Raw genomic sequence first — 25,825 nt, forward strand, 5'->3', positions numbered from 1 at the left:
ATATTAGTCATTTGTAAAAGCTTGCTGGTTTTTTAAAAGCGAAGCTTTTCTATGATTAGGGTCGGTCGGTCCGTCCGTCCGTCCGTACGTCCGTCCGTCCGAGATAGATAGCTTTTATTCATTAATTTGGGCATGCTAGAATTGTCCTATCGATTTCAAACTTTGCAAGATGATTCCTGTAGTAGTTAGGTACGATTTAGAAAGCGTAGCAACTCTATAATCATTACCAGAATGTCCGTATGTCCATTTTAAACATGTTGATTTTTCTACTTTTTTAACAACAAATTTTTACGTGATCTTATTGTCTGTTTGATCTGATTTTTGGTATATTGATTCCTGGGACAACAAAGAACAATATTATAAGCGAAGCAACTCTATAATCAAGTCCTAAAAATGTTAGTATGTCCATAAACATTATCATGTATCAAGCAGTTTTTCAACAAATTTACTTACAATTTTGCTTCGACTCTTATACTTTTATATTCTGATTATTCAGTTCAGACACTATACAAGTGTTAATGTCCGTTCAGTCCTTCGCTTTTATGGATGGTGTCATCCATATTTTTCAAGAAATATCTGGACAACAAAAATATAATTTTTTTAAATACATAATTTTAATGCTTCTTCTATAGGTAGGTTAGGTTAAGTAAAGTTTAGAAGAGCCCTGGCGGGGTCATCAGGATTAGAACCCCCCCCCCCCTAAAATGCTAAAAATGAGGAGTGGGAGAGTTCTCAAGTAACTGTGTTAAAAAAATTATAAATTCATAGCTTAACTTATTACCTCTTTTGTGTTTATATGATTGCTTAGAAAAGCAAACAATAGTTAATTTTAGAGTAATTTGTAAAGGCAATATTTAACTTTACATGAATTTTTAAATCTATTCTCAAATTGCAGTAAATCTGCACATGTTCCCTTTTGCTCTAAGAATAACAGACAGACAGACAAATTTGTTTACACAGTAGTTTTGTCATCAAAAAGATAGATAGATAAAGAGATGGATAGATAGATATCCTATGATTGGGCATTGTTTTCTACAAATATAATAGGCACGACCAATCCATAAGCTGGAGTCACTCAAAAATATAAATATTTTTGGCTCGTGTGAAGGAAACGAAGTTGCGGGTTTCGTCATATTTTCACAATAGCTTTTCTCCTATTTCTAGCCCCTGCGGGGCAATCACCTAACCTAACCTAAAATAACCTTCAAAAGCTACTGTGAAAATACGACGAAACCCGCAACTTTGTTTCCTTTACATGACCCAAATTTTTTAGTGGAGCTACTCTTTAAAATATACTAGCGGATTCGTCCCTAGTATCTAGAGAATCTGTATTTAATTGAGCATAGTATGGGCAGAAAAGTAGCCTAAAACCGTCCATAGAAAGTAACCTTAAAAAACATCCCAAAAACTGTGTGAAACTGCTATTGTATATTATATAGGCATGCTTAAAAATTGTTATTTTGTAGCACTATAGCCAGCCATGCCCTGTTAGTAAGACAATAGGTAATTTCTGGACATCTTAGGTCAGCTATAGTGTAAACATATGAGTATTAGACCTGTCCATTATTTATATTACTATAGCCTGGCACTGATAGTAAGATAGTATAGGTAAGTTTTGGACATCTTTGGTCAGCTATAGTGTAAACATATGAGTATTAGACCTGTCCATTATTTATATTTCTATAGCCTGGCACTGTTAGCAAGATAATATAGGTAATTTCTGGACATCTTAGGTCAGCTATAGTGTAAACATATGAGTATTAGACCTGTCCAATATTTATATTTCTATAGCCTGGCACTGTTAGCAAGATAATATAGGTAATTTCTGGACATCTTAGGTCAGCTATAGTGTAAACATATGAGTATTAGACCTGTCCAATATTTATATTTCTATAGCCTGGCACTGATAGTAAGATAATATAGGTAATTTCTGCACATCTTAGGTCAGCTATAGTGTAAACATATGAGTATTAGACCTGTCCAATATTTGTATTATTATAGCCTGGTACAGTTAATATGATATCTTAGGTCAGCTATAGTGTAAACATATGTGCATTAGACCTGTCCAATATTTATAATACTATAGCCTGGCCCTGTTAGTAAGATTATAGGTAATTTCTGGACATCTTAGGCCAACTATAGTGTAAACATATGAGTATTAGACCTGTCCATTATTTATATTTCTATAGCCTGGCACTGTTAGTAAGATAATATAGGTAATTTCTGCACATCTTTGGTCAGCTATAGTGTAAACATATGAGTATTAGACCTGTTCATTATATATATTTCTATAGCCTGGCACTGATAGTAAGATAATATAGGTAATTTTTGGACATCTTTGGTCAGCTATAGTGTAAACATATGAGTATTAGACCTATTAATTTTTTTGTATCAATATGGTAAGGAACTGCATTTTAAAACCCTGAAAAGCAGAATTTATTCGGTCCAGTGATTAACAAGATTTTAACCGTCGTCTGGATATACTGATAATGTTCGATTAGGGGCTTCGACCCCTTGGAGGAGAGAATTATTTTTTTCCGATTAGGGTTGACCCTCTGGGTGTTCTAACCCTGTTGATTTTGTTTGGGATTAAAATAAAGGATTTTTTTATGAAGGGGGGGGAGGGTTGGAGTTATTTTTTAGGGGGTAAGGTATTTCAACCCCAAGACAAATATAAAAAATAATAAAAATATTGGACAGGCCTAATGAAGATAAATATACCCCTTTCACCATAAACACTATCTGATATTTTATTTTCTTCAACGACTTTTTAAAGAATAACAATAATTATAATGTTCAGGAAAGCAATCATTATAATTAAGTAAGTCTATCTGTCTCTGTGTACCGAAGGATCTCGCTAACCGCTGAACCGATATGGTTTTCCTTTATAGAGTAGCTTCTCATATGTCCTGGGAAGGTTAATAGCTATTTTGGGGGATGTTACCACCACAATCCCAAGAGAAATCACAAAAAATCGAAAGATTTAAAATTATTTTCGATTTTATGTAGAGACAAAGACATAGAACGAAACAAAGGCATATTTGAAATTTAAAAAAACTTTTAAAGTGCCACTAGAGGTCTCTAGGGGCGTAGCCGATAATAAAAAAATAATTCACTAATTAAGTCATTGCTGTAAATTAAGTTTACCTTTCGTTTTAATGTCTTTATATACTAGGAAAAAGTTTACATATTTACCTAATTTAAAATGGCAAAGGTCATACTGTCTTCATAATTTTTAAAGCAAAGCGTTTGTATATTTAGGGTCGGTCCGTAATTCCGTCCGATACGGTTAGCTCTTTTCGTTAATTTGAACAGGTTAGAATTGTCCTATCCATTTCAAACTTTGCATCATGATTCCTACAACAGTTAGGTACGACTTAGAAAGCGCAGCAACTCTATAATCGTTACCGTAAAGTCCGTATGTCAATTCAAAATACGTTAGTTTTTTTTTCTTTTGACAACAAATTTTGTATGTTAAATTTAAAAATATCCTATTCGTCTGATTTTTACAAACAATTACAACAAGGTAAATGTTATTTGCGAAGCATCTCTATAATCAAGTCCTAAAAATGTAAGTATGTCCTAAACGGTATAATTTTATGGATGCTGTCATCCTTGTTTTCTTATGAATATGTTTCTATAAAAAGAACGGTAACATGCAATTGCACCAAAGCAAAACTTTTTAAAAATGCATAGGTTTAGATAGAGAACAAGAGGTAGAGAAAATTAAGTAGCGATTCATCTAGAAAATGGCATTATAGACAAAAGACAGTCAAAAGATTTTTATAACATTTACAATAAATATTATTTTTTTTTTAAATTTACTGTCTTATAGCTCAGACTTTATCTATTCTTTTTTTATGCCCTGCCTTTCCAATATTAAAGGTAATCGACTTGTTGATAGCACAGTAACTCTAAAATTAGAATTTATATGTCCATTTTTAACAGACGGAAATATACTCTTAAATCCTTATACTAAAGTAACAGGATGTTTGTGTATCTTTATCTGTATGTCTGTACCGAAGGTTCTCGCTAACCGCTGAACCGATCGGGTTCTCCTTGACAGGTTAGCTTCTCATAGGTCCCGGGAAGGTTTATAACTATTTTCTTGGGGGGTGGGACACCCCCAACCTCCCTAAAAATTAAAAATACCCCCCAAAAAAAAAAAAAAATAATTTTTTAACTAAAATTTTTTTAAAATGGGGGGGGGGCACCCCCCCCCCCAAAAAAAAAAAAAATCACCCCCAAAATATTTTTTATACTTTTTCTTTTAAAATATAAAATAAGGAATAAGAGGCCTCTATGGGCATAGCCGCTAGTAACAAATTAAGATATTTACTCTAAACTGTTTTAATTAAAAATTTAATTGCTTATTATTTCTGCGCTATTTATACCACAATTATCCTTATTTATGCTATAAATAATAAAAATAAGTGTATTTATAAAATCTGGACAACTACCTGGCCCAAGTGGTGAAGACCCTTTTCAGTTGCCAGAAATTTGCTTTCTATTATTTTGTAGAGACATGGGCCGGCAGTGTTTATACCTCCGACGCTATTAGCTGATTTCAAAGACCCCATACAATCTCGAGACAGGGTTCCAACCCTGTGGTCACAGTTACAAAATACTCATGTCCCCTCTATTACTTTACTTCAATCTATAAATAAAATTGGCTTATTCACATAAACACCTGGTAAAATTTCCTATAGATGATGTAGCCATGATTTGGTCATTAAAATATAAGGAAAGGCCTCACACAATAAACACTATGCAATAGGATTAACTCAAGTTTTCCAAGATTTTTTCAGACAACACTTCATTTTTTTGCAGTAATAAAAACATATCGAAAAGCCTTTCACTTGCAAAAATGATAAATGGGAGTAAAACTTAAAAGTTGCCGAACTCCCCCCCCCCCCAAAAAAAAAAAACCTGGGGTAATTTTACACAGAAAGGAAGAGGGTAGGATTTCCCTAATTTTTTGGTGTGAAAGTCCCAAATTTACCTGATTTTTAAAAGCCAAGAGCTTTTAGATGTGCAAAAAAATATTTTTGTACAGGATTAGTGCTTCATTGCATAGCAAAATTTAAGTCATGCCATGGGTATTGTCTTTAAGCATCTTGAATTAAAGAACAATATAATTTTCAGGGCCTTTTGTTTCCAAATACAAAATTGCTAACGATTTTTTTGCTCAGCTTATCTGATAGAATTTTGAGAAAAAAAGGTTTGTAAGAAAGTTTTTTTTAAAGAATCTATTCGTTTGGCGGGGGAGTGAGAATAAATTGTTTTATCGGGGTAATATCTTTTGTGGGAGGGTCAGGGAGATAGTCTCCCCTTAAATATTACCTAAACCTATACGTTCATCTATCCTTATAAAAAACTAGCGGCTACGCCCCTAGCCTCTAGGGGCTTTGCCCCAAGAGGTGTGATCAAACCAATTTTTCGTAATTTAGATTTAAAAGAAAATTTTTTTTTTAATTTCTTGGTGGGGGTGAATTTTTTTTTTTTTTTTGGGGGGGGGGAAGTCGACCCCACTATTTTAATTTTAGTTTTCAAAAGAAATTTTTTTTTTTGGGGGGGGGGTATTTTTCATTTTTTGGGGGGTTGGGGGTGTCCCACCCCCCAAGAAAAAAGTTATAAACCTTCCCGGAACTTATGAGAAGCTACCCTGTAAAGGAGAACCCGATCGGTTCAGCGGTTAGCGAGATCCTTCAAACAGTCAAACAAACAGACAGACATCGTTCTACTTTGCATTATAGATTAATAGGATGTATGTTTGTTTGTGTGTCTGTTTGTCTGTACCAAAGAATCTCGCTAACCGCTCAACCGATCGGGTTCTCCTTAACAGGGTAGTTTCTCATAGGTCCCGGGAAGGTTTATTACTATTTGGGGGAAGGGTACCACCACCCTCCCAAGAGAAATCACAAAAAAAATCGAAAATCTTAAAAATATTCAAGCTTTTTGTAGAGACTTGAACGCAACATTAGACATTTATTTCTCAAATTAGATGTTTGAAATAAGAAACAAATATTTAAATTGCCACTATAGGCCTCCAGGGGCGTAGCTGCTGGTACGTTCATAGTTAATTTAGAGAAATTTTATGACAAAAGGAAATCATAAAATTTGCTATAATTTGGGTCGCCTCCGGGTTCCAGGGACAAATGTAATCCTTTATCACAGAACCACAATCTCTCACCAATGTCACCTTTCCAGATCAGCGACGCATTAATCCCTGTTTTGTCAAATATATTTAACCTTAGAATGGTGATATTATTTTACACCGATCCTAAACCCAAATATATTTAAGGGATAATCTTTGCCTATAAGCCCTATTCCGAAAATGACATTAAAATATTATTGATAACTTTATACTGTTATTTTATTCTAAGAATCCTTTTATTCCTAGGTAGCTAACTCTGCCAACACTTTTGGACTGGAAGGATCTGTTGTGATTACTAGAGCCATGCGAACACAGCTACAACATTCCGTTCTGCTGCCTACAGCCCCGTGAGGCGTGAGATTCTTTGTTAGGTACCTTTGTCAGGTAAGAAAATCACTAGGTCTAGCTAAGAACCAATCTTCCAGAGTATTAACAAAGCAAAACTACCTTTAAGACGTGAACTTATTCAAAGTTCTAATCCGAAAATATTAAATTGTCCGAATAGATAACGATCTCCAACTTTCCTATACTTCAGAAGCTGGGGGAGGATACAGTTGTTAGTATCGGCCGTCAGATAGCGTGCTATCATCAACCGTTGGTAGCCGAGCCACCACCGTACCTTCCCTGTGTTATTCCTATTTAGCCCCGTAGTGACTTGCGACTTTCTGGTACCTAGTACCGCGCTATAGGAGTTCTCTTCAGAAGAAAATTTGGAGATAACTATCCGTCCGGATGCCTAAGCCTTTAGGCCCTAAGAAGGCCCTATTCTTAATTTTATCTCAATTGACCAACATTAAAATGATATTCTATAATTTATTTAACAAAGTATTATGAATTTATCTAACAAAACTTTTTATTTTTTAGGTGTGTTCCAAATGTAAAATCCTAAGTTTGAGCCGCCAAGACTCTCAAGAAAATTCCAAAGAAAGAGAAGGGAGTCTTCCCTTAAATTTCAGAAATTTCAAAAAGAGTTTGTGTGATATATAAATTCCGTAAAACGACTGACTGTTTCTCTTTTCCAGGTTTACTTTTATAGGCCCGAAAGCCTTAGGAAAAAGAGAGACAAAAAGGATGACTTTTATTTTTGTGTTGATTTTTATGTTTTATAGAAATTGGCGACCTGATTATTAAGATTTTGCATTTAAAAGTGTGTGCATATCTCAACTAAATTACAATAATCATTTCATAAATTAGTAAGATCACATTTTATTTTATTTTACATCAAGAATACATTAAACTATTGGTTTCTAATAATGTTTTTTCAATGTCATCTTTAATTTTACAAATTTTCATTCTTTTAATTTAGTTTTTTATCACGAAACCTCTAATTTTATGATTCTTGTGTTGTTTTACTAATGTTAATTTATATTGACAATATTTGCTAATAATTTTTTAGCTGTACTATGACCATTCTATTAAAAGGGTTATGTTCTCTAATATTTTCTTTTAGGGTCTTCGTTTTATAGATCTTATTTCCCCATTTTAATAAATAGGTCTTTATACATGCTTTTTTACTTAAAAGTTATATTAAATTGTTTTAAATTTGTCTAATTTTGATAATATTTTTATAGTCTTTTACTTTCATTAGAATAAATACATAATTTAAGGTATGGGTTGGATTTTTCCCCAGCAAAGCTACTCTACAAGTTATTCATAGAATCGGTTTAGGGGAAAAGGACGAACCATGTACCCCCCTCAAAAAGAAAAGCTCGATTATAACACGTTTCAGGAGGCTAAAAATGACCCGTGTTTCATACAGCCTTGTTTTTTGAGGTGTTTTAAATCATAGGATATCTTTCGTTTATTATTTTAATAATTTTTTTTTTGTGTTTTTTGGCACAGACGAATTTTTTATATAATATTATGACTTTAAGACATGATTTTAAGTTATTTTTCAATTAATATCTTTATGTACTACATTAAAAGTTGAAGGTTCTTAAAAACTTATACCAAAACATTAAGGTCGTCTTACCTACATTGGTAAGCGCACGGATGTAATGAATGCCGCGTTAAGTTTTGAACACTCTATTTATATGACGCATTAAATGGCGTCTAATTTTGTTATGGTAGCTAGACGCTGGAAATTTTTCATTTTAAAAAGGGAAGAATTAGGCTAAAAAAATGCCTTTTTAGGCTCTATTCAGTGAAAAATATATAGTTTTTTAAACGGCTAATTTCTTTTTGGTGGTAAATATTAGTTTTCCCTCAAAATTTCGGTAAAAGTTTCATAAAAGCCTTCGTGATTAAATTTATATATGTACATGTTATAATATGTATTTTATAAGTTAAAATTCAATTGTAACATATTGTTTAGATTATCATGTTGAACCAAGCTGATAAAATTGGGTGTACTCGGCTTTGGTTGGTAAAAATGTTGATACAAAAAGGCGTTGATTAATGAAGAAATAAGTACACCATTATCTGGTAAACTAAATTTTGTTTTGTTTCTTAAGGCTAAAATTTAATTTCTGTATGCGTTGACTATTTAGCAATTTAAACTATTATTACATAATTTGTCTTTATATTTTTTATCCCTTATTTATTAATCCATTTTTATCGGAAAGAGTTAAAAAATAGAAAGACATTACATTAAACAATTATCTTTATAAAAATTTGGTCATTTTGTTACTGTTTTATTCGAAGGTTCGTTTTTTAAGGTCATTAATCTTATGCTACGTTTTTATTATATAATATTTAGTCCTTCCTTTATCTCTCACTAAACAGATGTTTTTTTAGACTAAATTTTATATGTATTTTTAAAGAAACAATATTTTTTAAAATGTTGTTTTTCATAAAATTGCAATCATATTCCTGCATTATGACCTGAACATAATTATTTATCAATGATTGAATTTTATGTGTTTTAAAAATTGGATTTATTCTTTTTTGATTAGATCTAAAAATTGAATTCTTATTTTTTCAGGCCCTTTTGCAGTAGTTTGGCTGTTTTTTGTTCTTGATTGTAGTCGTAGTTTGGGCTCTCAATTTTTGGTAAGTATCAAATTTGTAACTTTTTTATTTTTGACCTTTAAAACACTAGTTTTACTATATTGAACTAATGTCAAGTGGACAAATATGATAGCCTCGTCATATTCATCTCCTTTCTACTAGTTGTACATTATATAACATTATGTGTGTTGAAAAAAAAAAATATAAGGTCCACATCAACTTCTTGGGAAATTGTTTTAAAGAGCAGCTGGGTTGTTTCAGTTTATTTGTTATGGGCCAAATATTTTTCCAACAATTACTTTTGTTATTTTATTTTATTTCCATATCTAGTTAAGAGTAGGTAGTTTTATTTAAACTGTTATAGTTCTTTTTACGCGTTAGCAAAAGCTACATATTTTATTGATTTTATCCTATTTTATAAAGTAGTAAGCCTTTTTTGTCTGTAGCGAAAGATCTCGCTAACCGCTGAACCGATATGGTTCACCTTTACAATGAAGCTTCTTATATGTCTATGGAAGGTTGTAAACTATTATGGGTGAAAAGACCTCACACATTAATTGCCCCTAGAGGCTTCTAAGGGCGTAACCGCTAGTAGGTATATGAAGTATTTTACATTTATCTCATAGTCGGTTCTAATTTTGTAAAAATTACTTAGATCCTTTCAGATATAAATAATAAACTCTTAAAAAGTCCTTTTATAAAAAAATAGCTAAAAACCCGACTATACAGTCAAAAAGACCCTAAAGTTAGTTGCTATTGCATAAATTTCAAGCAATATCATACTCCCAGTTTTGTTCTCACTTATTAGTTTCAATCTCTCGATGTCATGAGTCATCAGAAAGTTCCCAAAATAGGCATTAAATATTGAGAGATTGTCATAGAGTCTTAATTCTTTTATTATTAATACAAGTATAAGTTTCCCTGGTAGCCATACTGTTTTATTATTTAGGAGGAATCCAGCCAAATCACCCCACGAAGACTGAGAGAAAGCTTCCCTAACAAGACTAAATTTTAATGGTTTAAAATATGTCAAGGTAAAGTCACGCAACCTATTTCTTCACCACAGAGCAAAAATTAAGTGTCAGAAATAATGTTAATTACTTACAAAACTTAGATTTATACTAAAATGTAATTGTTTAATGCAAAAGCCATTTTTATTTTCAAATTCATTTTTAGTAAAGAATATTTAATTTTGTAGAAAGTAGAAATGGGAAAAATATTATCCAATCTATATATGTGATTAACCTATGACGCACAAAAGGTTCAAATCTCTATATTCGTTGTATCAGTCTAACGTCGCCCGTCGGCCATCTTACTAAGAGCAAGGGAAAACAGTCTACATAAAAACTTAAAGAAAATTGTTATTTTTTAGTACAGAATATGCATTTAAATCAATTCAAAGCATTTATAAAAACAATTTGAACTTTTTTATTTCCAATTTTAGTAGTTTTCAACAACTTATTTTGTTTCTTTTAAGAAAAGATTGGTTAAATTAACTATCGTGAAAAAGTTTTCAAAATGTAATATTAAACTGTTTCTGCGGAGATACAAGGTAAAACAAATATTAAAATAGTCAGTTCATTTACCCAGCGAAGCCGTACATGTAAAGATTTCATTTAAACCAAAATTGAAGATATGATTCCATTGAATTCACTGTTCCTATTTAATTGTAAAGAACCAATAAATGGGTACCGTAACAGCCTCCAAGTTAACTTTAAAAGCATTGTAGTCCATTAAAAGTTTGGGCTTAATTTGATATTATCAAGGCCTGGAATTAGCTGAACCTAAGAAGAGTGGATCTGACCTCCCCATCTCTAGTGGAGAACTTTGTTGGTGCCCCTCGTGATGGATCAGAAGGAAAGTCTGAGCACGAAGAACCATAGGTAAAATGTTGTTGATTGGTTAGCTACCTAATGAAATTTGGAATCAAAGTTATAGTGTAGATTGCGGCCTATCCAAATATCACCTAATTATGTAAGTAAGTTTTTCATTCTTTGACTAATGAACCATTGGATTGTTTTAATGAAATGTACTATTCTGAAAAGCCCTAAATCGAAAAAAGACTTTAAAAAGAAATTAACAAAGCAATGCAAACTTTAGTATTTTATTTATGTATTATACTTTATTGTTTTATTTGTAGTTCATTTATAACAACCTAATTTTGTTATTTTATTTTAGGTTGTTTAGAACCGCTGTATTCCACCTGAATAAACGAGTATGAAAAGCTTCCCTGACTGTTCCACTGTCAGCTGTTTATTCTGGGACACCTGCCGCACTGCTACATCTCCAACTAGTGGGTTGTGGTACACATACAAAGTAAGTATATCATTGCATGTAATGGGTAAATTATGAATGGGAAATATATATTATTTGAGTGTTTTTCACCTAAATTTTTCAGCTCTCTGTTGAGTTTCCTATCCCTATTTCTCTGATAGTTGAAAAAAGGAAAGTTTTTTAATATTCTTTACAGGGGAGAAAAAGGTTGATTGAAGATATCGAAACTTTTAATTGCCGTCTTCTTTTTTGAGTATTTTTGTTAGGAAGAGATAAAAATGGACCATTTCAAAATATTTGAAGTCTTTAGTAGTTTAGTCTTTAACAGTCATTCGTTGGTTTTTTGTCTCAAGTATGAGACTGATATGGTTCTCCATTTTCGGATCCTAGGAAATTGATGATTACTAGCTGTTTTTTCTGGTGTTATCCTATAATAAAAGAGTTAGAAACCTGGAATAAAATTATTAAATATTATTATTGTTCCAATTAAAGTAGTAGAGTGTGTATCTATCTTAGCTTTACATTTTTTAAAAACATGGATATCTTGATTTAATTTAGGAGGTGGTGTGGTAGTGTTGTAGTCCAAAAAGCTGTTTTTTCTTCCAATAAAAGATTATTGAGCAAAGAATAAAACGTTTTTAACTTTTTTAGATTTATGCACTGCACACCAACGACAACGTGATTAGACACCTTGCCAAGTTTTTTTACATCATAAGAGCAACATCCTCTTTCACTTTTAAATTATAGCTTTTTTAATGATACAATAGATATATGGAGTATTAGACCGATACTTAAAAGATTGATTTTTCTAAAATTGTATAGCTATTTTAATATTTTTTAATTGTTCTTATTTTTCAGTTGTTTTGAGAAAGAAGATGAGATTTTTTGGGATTTGTTTGGGCCGCTATTTATCCGCCAAGACAACCTACATGGAGCAGAATGTTCCTGTCCTGGAACAAGGTTCCAAGAAGCGTGGTGTTTGCCGCTATTTGTGGGATGACGATGTAGGAGATCCTTTCTAATTTGGTTTTGTTATTTTATTTGGTAAGTTATAATTCTTTGATGAATTTTTAAGTATCGAACTCATATTTAATATTGGATAAGAGACTGTGTTTCTTCAAAACAACTAATAATTTTATCTTGTTGTTAATTTTAAAATAATGGTGTTTTAATTACAAAGTTTTTTGGTTTTTTACTATTGTCTTATTCATTATTGTCTCATTTTACAATTATTTTTTCTTTGTTTTAGATTATCATGTAGCTGTTTAGCTATTTGTTCTGCCGTTTTCTCACTTATTGGGCTTTGTTGTTGGTGTACAAAATTTACTTAAGATAGCAGTTATGAGGTAATGATATTATCATTTAGACTCAATTTAGATGGGTATTAATTTAAAATATTTTATTTGTTCGTAATTTATGAGCTGTATAAGTTTTCATAGAATGATAAAAAAATTGGTTTATATTTATAATGGATTTTATGATGAAAAAAAAGTATTCTGAACAAGAGTAGAACAAGAGTGTAGTGCAGATAATTAAATCCTAATGTTTTTAGATGTAATTTTTTAAGTGTGAATGTCTTTTGGCTTATTTTCTGTGTGCTTTTCTTTTTTAAATAATCTTATTTACAGCTTATATTTTGTAGAATATTTTTTAGCTTGATTTAATATTTATTTTTTCTGTTTTTTCAGTCATATCTACTCGGCTCCCAGTTTTAATACAACAACTGTGGTTCCAACATTTCATTGCTGATCAAGTAACTGGTGAATGTCCGCCCTATATTTGATTGCAGACGGAGTAGCCTGTACACTGATTTTCTAGGTAGGTGTTCCTTTTGCTTCTATTTTGGTCCTTTAGGGCCTATGGTGCTCCCATCCCTTTTTATAGGATTGTGAAGCTAAAAGAAGACCCCTTAATTATTTTTTTGGGGGATAAGATACATGCATGCTTATTCTTATTTTAGGTGAAGCAAAAGATTAGGTTTTGTTTAATGTAAGCAGAATATGTGACTGATATTTTTATAATTAGATAGTTATTTGCTTAGCAAAATAACTTCTCCCCCTTTGCAAAAAAAAATTTTGCTCAATTGGAGGGGTTTTAATATAAGTTAGAGATAAATTTGAGAGTGATTTTTATTAGTTGCTTTATTTTTCAGTTCATTTTGTTGGGAGTTGGGAGGGTGGTTTATATTTTAAAAACTTAAATTTATTTTGTTAATATCATTCTGTATAAAACATATAAGGCATTATTTTCTGTCTTTCTATAGAGTAATTGACATAAGAGACATTGGCCTTTTGACTTATAGATTTAAGACAAGAGTGAAAGAAAGTGATAAAGAGAGGGGTCGAGAGAAAGAGAGAAAGAATTAATATCGCTTTTTTGTTTTATACTGATAGCTTTGGTGTTTTGTTTTTATTAAGGAGTGTCGTGTAAGGTGAAAAATCAAGGTGTGTGTAAAAAAAAATATTGATAAGTAAAGTTTTAGTTTATTTATGTTGATTTTATTTTTATGTTGTGTGAAATGTGCATGTGCCATCCAGCTTGTTTGATATTTTCTTAATTTAGAGTTTTTTGTAAGTTTGTTTTAATAGTGTTGTTTTATTTCAGCTGTTAGCTTTTTAGCTATCCAGGCTAGTGTATGTGTGTAACCGATTTGGTTAGAAGAAAAATAGGCAGCTGATTTCTGCTTTCTAATTTAATTTTTTCTCAGCTAAGTGCTTGTCGCTGTTTAGTCTGGTAGAGTGTACCTACAGCTAAATAGGCTGTGTGTGTGTGTGCCTAGGCGGCATTAGTTTTGTGTGTCGCTTAGGGGCTTGGTAAAGTGTACTCTACAACTAGCTAGGCTGTGTGTGTGTGCGTGCCTAGGTGGTACTGGTTGTGCGTGTAGTTTAGTGGCCTAGCAAAGTGTACTCTACAGCTAACTAGGCTGTGTGTGTGTGCCTATTGTTAGATGTTGAATAATGTATTTTAGAGCTATATAGCCTGCGTGTGTGTTCCGCCTAAGTGGCTTGGGAAACAGCTGAGTTGTGGTGTGTAAAATTGCTGCTTTAAAACATATATGTGTAGTTTCCCATTTGTTTTTAAATGACCTTATATTTTTTGTTCATTTTAAAAGTTTAAAATTTTATGGCTTAGCAATTGTAACTTTTTATGTATAAATTTACAAGAAAGAAGATTTATAAGTGAAGTAAATATTTTAAATGTAGCAAAACAAGGATGACAACATCTATAAATAGCGAAAAACAAAAAGGTCATTGATGGTAATATTTACAAGTAGATTTGTAGTGTATTTATTAATTGATTTATTGGGTAAAATAAACACTAAAACTTGTTTTTATTTATATAATGTTGTCGGTCAAAGTAACTTACATAAAGGATGCTCATAACTATGGGAAGAATTATTTTGATCATGATATCTTAAAGAGTTTTAAGACTGGTCCAAAAATACCAAAAATATGGGGGAAAATGTAAAAAATATAGAAATAGCCAAAAACCTGCAAAAAGGAAGTCTGATCGTCATGTCTGTTTTCTTTAAACAACAGGAAATTTTATTTTGCAACTAAAAAAAAATCTGGAAATCGTACCATAAACACTGAGGATATGTAAAGAAATGAAAAAATTACAAAAATAGCTTAAAACCTATTCTATTACGCAAAAATTTTGATTGTTTTTATGCGCACGAAAACGAATTTTTCCAATAATTGTCTATTATTTTGCCAAAAATTGACAGAAAAATTATTCGGCGTTTTTATCTTCCTATTTTAAAGAGAATAAGAAAAAAAATTTATTTTTAAGGCAAATCGATTTAAAAACTGCTTTCAAGAAATGTTAGAAAGTAATTTAAGATTAAGTTGTCCTAAATCTTAGAAATTGTTATTAATTTATCTTTGGCTTGCGTGTGTGTGTTTAAATATTGCAAGTTGTAATTAAAAACTAAAATAATTTTGATGAGGTCTGTTTTCTATCTTGACATGTGTCAACTTTTTTCAACACTATATTTATGCATTTACACAAAAATTTTAATTATATTATTTCGGAGCAAAGCATTTCCTTAATTTTCTATCTATCAGTTTAATAATATTAGAACCCTCAGAAAAGTTTTTATCATATAAAGTTTTTCAAATTTTACTATAAAAATTCAATTTACTTTCCATAAACAACTAATTTCAAAAAATAAACTGCATTTAGAAATATTCTTTGTTTAGGCCAAAAATATACAAAAAAAAACTTGCCATTTTATCTACACTTCCTAAGAAATACATGTTTCAAAGCATAGAGGCCCTATTCTTTACACAATGATACAACTATTGGCTGCGCCCCTATAAGAATATTCTTAGGGAAAAGCTTAAACTCATATTTAGGTTCTTAAAACCTTTTACAATGCCATAGATGTTTAGTGCTGTAAAAAGTATGAACAATATTTTAATTAGCTTATAGAAGAACGAAAGGTTGTTAATAGTTAATCATTTTAGCTTGCCACAATGCTATCTCTTATTTTAACATCGACTACAGCTATGATTTTTATCTCTAACACTACCCAACTATTGTAAAAATTTGGACAAGATTTGCTATAAGACTACTGATATCAATGTGTGAAAAATTAGGAAAAAGTATAAAATTAAGATATTTTTTACAAATCTGAATACAATGTAAACAAGGAGTTTGATACTTTTGCTTGTGATATTTTTCTACCGGGCGCGCGTGACCCCCGTTGTCAAAATCCTTATCTCAAAAATGTAATGATTTACATTAAAATTATGTATTTTGATGGTGTTGTAGAGTTAGCAACAATAAGGTGTTTACTGTTTAAGACCAGTGAGTTTCTTCAGGTTAATGCTGTAACAGGTTATGAGATCCGTAGCTTCTTATTAGGTATTTCTGGTATTATGGCTGTTGGTGAATATTCCAGTCCAAGTCAGGTGGAATCTTGCTAGGATACTGTGGATACACATCTGATAAACGTCTGATGACTTGTGCTGTATGATGCAAGGCTGGTTTCTTGACGTATTTGACTGTAGATCTACTGATTTTCAAGCTCAAGAGCAATGGTTGGCTGATTGTTTTTATCAGAATCAGCTACTTTGTTAGGAGCTAGTAGATGATGAATCTGGAACTCAAACTTGGGCATATTTATCCGCTTAGGTATTGACAAGGCTACGACATTTGGTTTTGTGAAAAAAATCAGCAAGAAATCGGTTGCAAAAATATAAAAACTTGTATTCAAATTGGTCTTAAATATCTTTGCAAAAAGGAATTAAAAATAGAAAAACTTTTGTAGATTTTATTTGTTTTAACTTTTATTGGGTTTTAAATCTTAAATGTCATATTTTAATTTCGTATTATTGACAAAACTACCCCTCTATCTATAAAAGATGAAAATCAGAGATAGTGTAGCATGCTAATGTCCTTTTTATCAAAGCAAGGGTGATGTTAAAAATTGGTTTACATTGTAGGAAAAAATAAATGTTAAACAGTTTACTTTTTGTTTGACAATAGAAACCCACTTTGCATATTTAAGTTTGACTCTTTTTTTGGACTGTTTTAAGAGAAATATTTCGCCTTTATAATTTAACAATTTTATCTATATATGGGAGAAAAATGGGCCAATTGAAGTTACTTGGATATTTTGTTGAAACCCTGTTTGATTTTGTTATTGTACTGGAAATTGAATATTGTTTATGAATTTCTAAGTTACTTACATTTGTAAAAAAAGACATTTTAGTTTCAAATCCTTTACATCTAGAAAAGGTTATCATATTTTGGGGTTATTAAAATTTAAGCAGAAAATTTCGTTTTTTAGTGAAACAAGAATTCTTTTTCCCTATCTTTGAAATTATAATTGAGATGATATTAAGTTTGATAATCCGATGAGAAAAACTTTGTTTTAAGGCTATAAAAGTCCTTTATTTTGCCACACATAACAAAAAGGCCTTTATTTAATTATTTTCAATTACATGCTACAAAAAAATTAACATTTTATAGGTTCAGGGATAGCAGGATATGTAAAAATTGCTTTGAATCCAATTATTTCCCGATGGATTTTAACCGGTTCTTAGCCATGTTAAAGCTAGTATAGCATCGAATTGTACATAATTTACAACCAATACTTAATTAAAAATTAATTTAGCAATTTTTCATTTTAATGTCAGCGGGAAACTGTCTATAATACGATGCGACGAATAATATTTTTTCCTAGATTACTATATGAGGTTTGAGGATACTTGGAGATTATTTATTTTGTATTTTTTAGGAAAAAGTATAGGCAGAAAATATTTAAAAATTGCAAGATTATCAATTTAGAGATAGGATAGAGATAACTTTTTAGGGGTTAATTAGCGCTCGTCTAAACTACAAAATTCCCGCTGGGGACATCCAATAAAAGAACTGAAACCTAAAATCATAGTAAAGCCAAAAAAAAAGATAAAATCTTTAAGTCTAAAGTGAAACTTAAATCAAACTTATACTAGATAGAGAGCCTAATCAGTTCAGTCTTATAATGTTGTATAATTTGTAGTTGAAAATTCAAGATAATCAATTTAATGTATTTAAAAGTTTGTAAAAAGTTGAATTAAATGTATGTTTTGGAGCGATTTTTAACACACATGTCTAAAAATCAACACATGTGTTCAGAACTAGGTCATAAACCTCAGAATTTATAAATTCATTTTCATAAAAATTATTAGCTAAAATTAGGCTTATTTTCAGGGATCTTAAGGGATAAGACAATGGACGATATTTTGTTGGAAGTTTAAGGCACATTAACTCATAATTAATGAAAATTGGATTTAATTATACAAGGATCTAAAGGGATAAGACAATGGATGATAAATTTGTTGGACTATTTTGCTACATAAACACATAATTTATGGAAATTGGATTTAGTTAGACTTTTCTTATGGAAATTTTTATTTCTTTTTGGGATTAAGTTCATGCTTATTTAATAAGGTCTTGTAATTTTGGATGACACATTTCTGTTAGTAAGTTTTTGCCAATTATTATTTCAAAAGTACGGTGTCATTCTAATTTATTATTGTGTGGTGTTTTCTGATTATTACAAAAAAATTTAATAGCTTATTTATTTATTTGTTACTAATTCTTGTATTTTATTTTTAGGTATCATGCTTGTTCAATATCCTGTGGTTGGAGGATCGAGTTTTTGTTGAAGAAACAGTAGAACTGAAATTGGTTATTTGTGAAATTCCTCCCTTGGGACCTCCGCAGATTTTACCGGTTTTTGTCTGCAGATTTGTATCTTAGCCAGCCACATATTTCCAAAAAGAGTGAAGGGCTTGAGGATACTAATGGAGGTATAGGCAGGTAGGAATTTATTGTTTTTTAAGCAAGAAAAATTTATCTCTAGGTTATATGTTTTCTGCAGTTTTGTGGGGAGTTATTTTATAATTTTGATTGTATGTTGCAGCTTGCTACATAACTAGATATGTCTGTACTTGATAAATACTAGAGAGCATATCTGCTCTAAAACTAGAATTGTCGTCTGTAATTATTTTTTTTTTTAATTTTCTGCTGAATTTGTTCATTTTATTAAGCACACATAATTGCCCTACTTTATAATTATAATGATGTCTATTCTTGTTCAAACTTTTTATTATTTTTTCTTGCCTTTTATAAATAAAGCATTAAGTAATGTATATAGAGCATAAATAGTATATGTAACATCCACCCCTTCTCAAAGACCTTTTACACGACTTTTGGTTGGGTCTTTGAAACAAGCTGAATCATTCAAAAATGTAAATACAGCCGGGTGCTGGCAAAAGAACCAAGAGCAAATTGCAAACTAATGTTAACACAAGGACGCCCAAGCTTTTTACTTAGCATGGGGGTAAAATGAGGATTTCTGTATGTTCAAGGGGAGTAATGTAAGGTATTTTAAAAAAAACTTGAGGGGTGTTATGGATAAATACACCATTACCCCTTTACTTGGACATCTATGTTTTAGCTATAATGATTTCTGCATTTTGCCTAGTTAATTTCGTTTTTGCATAGTTTAAATACTGTTCATTTGTTAAAAAATTATTTTGAAAATTATTTATTGATCTCTTGAAACTGATAATAACCCAATAGTTGAAATAAGGACATAGTTAATTTGCCACCCCCACAAGGGAGAGCTCAACCATTTATGGAAAAATAATCGAAAACAATGTAAATATAGGCAAAATTTAATTTGGGAACATCTGCAATATATTAGTTCTACATTTGTCGCTAGATGTCTCTAAAAACTTGATAATTTTGATTTGCTACAAAGTATTCATATCATTTAGAAAAATGTCTTATTAATCACAAATAACTAGGTTTAAAAATGCAGTATTGTAAATCAGAAAAGATGATTATGAATATAATTCTATAGTCAGGAGTTAAGTTTTGAGAAATTGATAATGGTAGTTTTAGATACTACAAATAGAAATGACAATTTTTTACTAAAATTGTCCCTTTCTTTTTCAAAAAGCAGTAAAAAGCATTAAACAGCTAAACTTAGAAAGCAAAATTTAATGGAATTATTTTTCGTCTGCAACGCTCTAGGTCTTTGCAATTGGAAATCAAATAATATGCTCTTTATACATTTATACTATAAATTTATTAATGAAACTCTGTGTCTCATTGTATAGTTCTAAGAATGGGATCTGGAGATTTTTAAAACGTTTGGATAATGGCTATTTTATACCTTATCTTTTTAGCTAGATAAACCCTAATATAATTTAAGACATTAATTATTTTATTTAGGGTTTTTATTAGACTATTGCTTACTTTAGAGTAAATCGATTTAATTGGCTTAAACTCCGGCTTTGTTTCATGCTTATTCATATCAATCCTGTTGGTTCCGCGTTCAGTCATGGCAATGAGTAATAATCTCTCATTTGACATACTAATGTATGCAATGATAAAAAATAATAAGCCAAACGAAGCAAGAGTACTATCAATCACCATACTTGTTAATAGAACTAACATGATTGTCATGAATTTATTTTGAGAAGGAAAGTCTTCTAGATATTGGAGCCATGATAAAGCCTTTGTGTTTCTGGCCCCATTTTTCATGCACAATGCACTTTTAAAATCTGATTTTTCTTTAATTCTATTATTTTCAGATATGTCAGTGTTGTAAGAGGACTGAACAGTTTTGCAGTAGTCAATTATCTGCTCATCTAAATCCTCAGGGTAATTTTCTTTGCTTTCTATTTTACTGATGTTTGTCTGTTCGTCTATTTCCTCTTTTTGCCCCAAACTATTTTCTAAATCGACTTTGCCTATTGTTTGATTTAAATGTTCCTCTATAGGTTTATTTCTATTATATTCGAAATTTTCAAAAATTTTCCTAGTTGAATTAACGGAAATTTTATTGGTAGATAATTTTTCAATATTTTGACTTATTATTTGATCCGTCGGGTAATTAGGGGATTTATCCAATTTTGTGTTAGACACATTTTCTTTTATATTGGTAATTATTGGCGGATTAATTTTATCTATTGGATTATTAACAACAGAGTTTTCTATTATTTTTAAATCCTTGTCTATAGACGAACAGTTTAATGTTGAAGTATTAGATGTTTGACTTTCCATTAGTATATTTTCTATTAGCTTATTAGTATTATTACTATTTACAATATTTTGGGTATTATTATTGACACTATTTTGGGTAGTCGAACATTCTAGTACTTCAACATTCTTAATTTTTATATTTTCATTTTGATAATCAATATCCGAATTTTTCAGGTTTATCTGAATGGTCAAAGAAATGTTGATTTTGGGACCAGATTGATTCTGAGGTGATTTTTTCCCTAGAATAGGGGTGCCGGGTATGTCCCAAGAATCCGTAACTTGTGGTATTTTTATCTGTAATTGTATGTTTTTGCTTTCTTGAGAAATACTCGGCTGCCCTACTAGTTTTTTTCCATTGTTGGCGGGAATTTGCACGCCGACAATGGATGGAATAATCTTGATACACCATAATTTAAGCAGCGTGGGCATTGGTCTTTGGAGGGATTGACATTAGGGAAAGTGAAACACTCCCCACTACCATGGGTGTCAGAATTACACAATAAACAAACTATACTGTTAGCTTTTTCTTTATTCTTTTTATACCACCATTCCATATTTGCTTTTTTAACTGCTTCATCTGGATGTTTTAAACAGTATCTAGAATAGTGAGGCTTTTGGCAATGCTCACAAGTTTTTTCCTTTTCTACTTGGTTTACATTTGCATTTTTTTGTCTGTCTAATTTTCTTTTTCTCTCAATGGCTGAGTTATAAAAGCTTCTGTTATTGCTAAACCAGCTTAAGATTGTCTCTTTAGTAATGTAAGAAACATTAGTGGATGTCAAAAATGCAGATTGTAATAATGGTGGTACCAAATAGGTACATATTTTTTCCCTAAGTTTGGCCATTTGATTTTCATGACTATTGCCTGTTTTTTGCAACATGGCTGCCAAATATATTATTATTTTATTTGGTTTGCTTTCATCTTCAGCAGTGAATCTATAAGTGTAGAATTGTTTTTCATAGTCATGTGGTCCAAGTATTTCGGCACCTATGGTAGTTAAGATGGCCTTTACAAAGTCCTGAGCACTAAGGGCATTAGGATCTATTTCTAGAATATCTAGTTTATTCCTTGCTTCTTCATTAAAATAGTGAATGAGAATATTGTTGTAGGAACTATGAGTAAAAGGGATCTCATATTCCTCCAAATATTTAAAAGTGCTAAAAAAAGTGTAATTGTTAGTTTTTTCTCCATATTGGGGTGGGATTTTACCCAATATTTTGACTTGTCTGTGAATACGTTCGTGTTGACAACTGCCCCACACTAAATTATTTGGTATGAGATTAATTATTTTTGCTGTATTTAGGTCAGTGATGGATGTGTTTTCATGAAGGAGAAGTTTAAGTTGCCACATTTGAGATTCAGATAAGATATTTCCAAGTAAGTTATTTTCTTGTCTTGTCTCTCTATTTCTGTTATCTCTATTGGTAGATGGAGTCCTTCTATCTAACTCCGTATCTGAAGAGCTAGAACTAGAGCTAGGACCACTACTGTTACCACGTCTATTCATTCTCCTTGGCATAGAGAAATTCTGTCTGTCTTTATGCCTGTCTTCTTTGTCACTATTGTCTCTTTTATTTTGTCTTTCTTTACTTGACTTAGTTTTGTCTTTATCGTGTTTATAACGATTTTCATGTCTATCATGATGTTGTTCATGGCGTCTTTGGTCCTCATTGCCATGTGGGTTAAGTGGATCATACATTCTGTCAGGCCTTTTTTTAGAATGTTTTTTACTTTTTTGTCTGTCAAAATCCTCACTATAATAGCTAGATTCTGACTCATAACCCGAAAAATCTGAAGTTGGTTTAACTACTTTTTTATTTTGGGGTTTATTTCCATTATTTTCTTGTTTTATTACTTGAATATTTGGCTCATTTTCATGTATGGTAGAAATGTCTTGTACATGTATTTGAGGCCTATGTAATATGCGATTTTGTCGCCTATTGCCTAAGACAAGCATTGCTGTTGCTGAGTGAATCTCAGGCCTAACATGAACACTAGGTATTTCCTCCAGTCTTAGATAATGATTTACTGCATTATTTAATCCAGGTTCATATTCTGGATTATAAGGTGGAGGATTTAATATTTCATCTTCTAATTGATCAATAATAATATCATCCATTTTAGGTTATTGCTGTACTACACATGGAATGAGGCCTAAATCAAAGATAAATGGAGCACCATTGTGCGTGGCCTATGCATTGCTGTACTACACATGGAATGAGGCCTAAATCAAAGATACATGGAGCACCATTGTGCGTGGCCTATGCATTGCTGTACTACACATGGAATGAGGCCTAAATCAAAGATACATGGAGCACCATTGTGCGTGGCCTATGCATTGCTGTACTACACATGGAATGATTGTTTGTCAATGAAGAGCTGTGCTTTTATGGATGCTTTACTGGTAAGACTTATTTAGTGGCTTTGCCCTCTCCCTCCTAAAAGGAAAAGTTAAATCTTACCTGGGTTTATCCGGTAACGGAACCAATTTTATGGGTCGCCTCCGGGTTCCAGGGACAAATGTAATCCTTTATCACAGAACCACAATCTCTCACCAATGTCACCTTTCCAGATCAGCGACGCATTAATCCCTGTTTTGTCAAATATATTTAACCTTAGAATGGTGATATTATTTTACACCGATCCTAAACCCAAATATATTTAAGGGATAATCTTTGCCTATAAGCCCTATTCCGAAAATGACATTAAAATATTATTGATAACTTTATACTGTTATTTTATTCTAAGAATCCTTTTATTCCTAGGTAGCTAACTCTGCCAACACTTTTGGACTGGAAGGATCTGTTGTGATTACTAGAGCCATGCGAACACAGCTACAACATTCCGTTCTGCTGCCTACAGCCCCGTGAGGCGTGAGATTCTTTGTTAGGTACCTTTGTCAGGTAAGAAAATCACTAGGTCTAGCTAAGAACCAATCTTCCAGAGTATTAACAAAGCAAAACTACCTTTAAGACGTGAACTTATTCAAAGTTCTAATCCGAAAATATTAAATTGTCCGAATAGATAACGATCTCCAACTTTCCTATACTTCAGAAGCTGGGGGAGGATACAGTTGTTAGTATCGGCCGTCAGATAGCGTGCTATCATCAACCGTTGGTAGCCGAGCCACCACCGTACCTTCCCTGTGTTATTCCTATTTAGCCCCGTAGTGACTTGCGACTTTCTGGTACCTAGTACCGCGCTATAGGAGTTCTCTTCAGAAGAAAATTTGGAGATAACTATCCGTCCGGATGCCTAAGCCTTTAGGCCCTAAGAAGGCCCTATTCTTAATTTTATCTCAATTGACCAACATTAAAATGATATTCTATAATTTATTTAACAAAGTATTATGAATTTATCTAACAAAACTTTTTATTTTTTAGGTGTGTTCCAAATGTAAAATCCTAAGTTTGAGCCGCCAAGACTCTCAAGAAAATTCCAAAGAAAGAGAAGGGAGTCTTCCCTTAAATTTCAGAAATTTCAAAAAGAGTTTGTGTGATATATAAATTCCGTAAAACGACTGACTGTTTCTCTTTTCCAGGTTTACTTTTATAGGCCCGAAAGCCTTAGGAAAAAGAGAGACAAAAAGGATGACTTTTATTTTTGTGTTGATTTTTATGTTTTATAGAAATTGGCGACCTGATTATTAAGATTTTGCATTTAAAAGTGTGTGCATATCTCAACTAAATTACAATAATCATTTCATAAATTAGTAAGATCACATTTTATTTTATTTTACATCAAGAATACATTAAACTATTGGTTTCTAATAATGTTTTTTCAATGTCATCTTTAATTTTACAAATTTTCATTCTTTTAATTTAGTTTTTTATCACGAAACCTCTAATTTTATGATTCTTGTGTTGTTTTACTAATGTTAATTTATATTGACAATATTTGCTAATAATTTTTTAGCTGTACTATGACCATTCTATTAAAAGGGTTATGTTCTCTAATATTTTCTTTTAGGGTCTTCGTTTTATAGATCTTATTTCCCCATTTTAATAAATAGGTCTTTATACATGCTTTTTTACTTAAAAGTTATATTAAATTGTTTTAAATTTGTCTAATTTTGATAATATTTTTATAGTCTTTTACTTTCATTAGAATAAATACATAATTTAAGGTATGGGTTGGATTTTTCCCCAGCAAAGCTACTCTACAAGTTATTCATAGAATCGGTTTAGGGGAAAAGGACGAACCAAATTTAAAACAAGAAGATATATGTAAAATCAAAAACCATGTAAAAATTTTTTTTTTTTCATAAATCTATGTCGAAGTAGAAATTGACTGTTATACTAATTTGAGTTAAGTATAGTAATATAGATTGTAATAGAAACTGATTTAATGTTTCATATTAGCAAAATTACTGTGTAATAAGAATCAGGGCATTAAGGGCAAAGAACTCTTAAATGAAAACAACCAAGCAAATTGAAGGTCAAACAAATTATGAATTTATGCTTTTTGAATTGTAGAATTGCCATGAAACAAATAAGCTGTCTTTCTATATTAGCAGCAGGATGAAAGAAATTTTCTGACAGAAACACAATGCCCGACGTAGCAGTCCCAACAGATTGACGGACAATGTAAATTGTAAGCTGGATGCTCATTCCTCCATTCTGTTTTCTTATGGACAAACGTACATTGTGAATTATAGAGTAGCTACTAAAATACATAATGTGTTTTTCAGAGTAGACTTTATTGGTCCTGGTGCAATGGGCAAAATCAAACTTCAAAGCGAAAAACACCTTCTTAAGGTTAGGTTAGGTAACCTTTTATAGTCTGTATAGGAATCTGGAAAGCCCCGTAGGGAAAAAGCACTCAACATGGAGGTGAATGAACATTTAAAATTCTTTAATAACAGAACTAAAAAAGTTTTTAGTACGAAATTATAA

The 25,825-nt window shown here is 31.4% G+C and overlaps 1 protein-coding gene and 2 long non-coding RNA genes across 8 annotated transcripts in view; 2 read left to right on the top strand and 1 right to left on the bottom strand.

The window, feature by feature from the left end:
- The window catches only part of LOC145304577 (sestrin homolog), a 394,235-nt gene that overhangs the window by 209,868 nt on the left and 158,542 nt on the right, over positions 1 to 25,825 (top strand). The window lies entirely within an intron of this gene.
- Positions 8,452 to 25,055, top strand: LOC145304692 (uncharacterized). Of its 5 annotated transcripts, XR_013874162.1 has the most exons (15): positions 8,452 to 8,581; positions 9,081 to 9,148; positions 10,056 to 10,140; positions 10,873 to 10,989; positions 11,285 to 11,422; positions 12,239 to 12,424; positions 12,630 to 12,726; positions 13,069 to 13,198; positions 18,491 to 18,694; positions 20,479 to 20,548; positions 21,104 to 21,156; positions 22,234 to 22,307; positions 23,055 to 23,334; positions 23,696 to 23,833; positions 24,314 to 25,055. It is a non-coding gene; the product is annotated as an uncharacterized LOC145304692 (long non-coding RNA). The 5 variants fall into 5 exon arrangements; XR_013874164.1 differs by lacking the exons at positions 8,452 to 8,581; positions 9,081 to 9,148; positions 10,056 to 10,140 and adding an exon at positions 10,522 to 10,658; XR_013874163.1 differs by lacking the exons at positions 8,452 to 8,581; positions 9,081 to 9,148; positions 10,056 to 10,140 and having other exon boundaries at positions 10,596 to 10,989.
- Positions 10,561 to 11,155, bottom strand: LOC145304694 (uncharacterized). The gene is made up of 2 exons (XR_013874167.1): positions 11,017 to 11,155; positions 10,561 to 10,602 (listed from the first exon to the last, which is right to left on the bottom strand). It is a non-coding gene; the product is annotated as an uncharacterized LOC145304694 (long non-coding RNA).

Source organism: Acartia tonsa, chromosome 13 (assembly GCF_053477335.1).
Source record: "Acartia tonsa isolate MP-2025a chromosome 13, ASM5347733v1, whole genome shotgun sequence".
Taxonomy (NCBI): Eukaryota; Metazoa; Arthropoda; class Copepoda; order Calanoida; family Acartiidae; genus Acartia; species Acartia tonsa.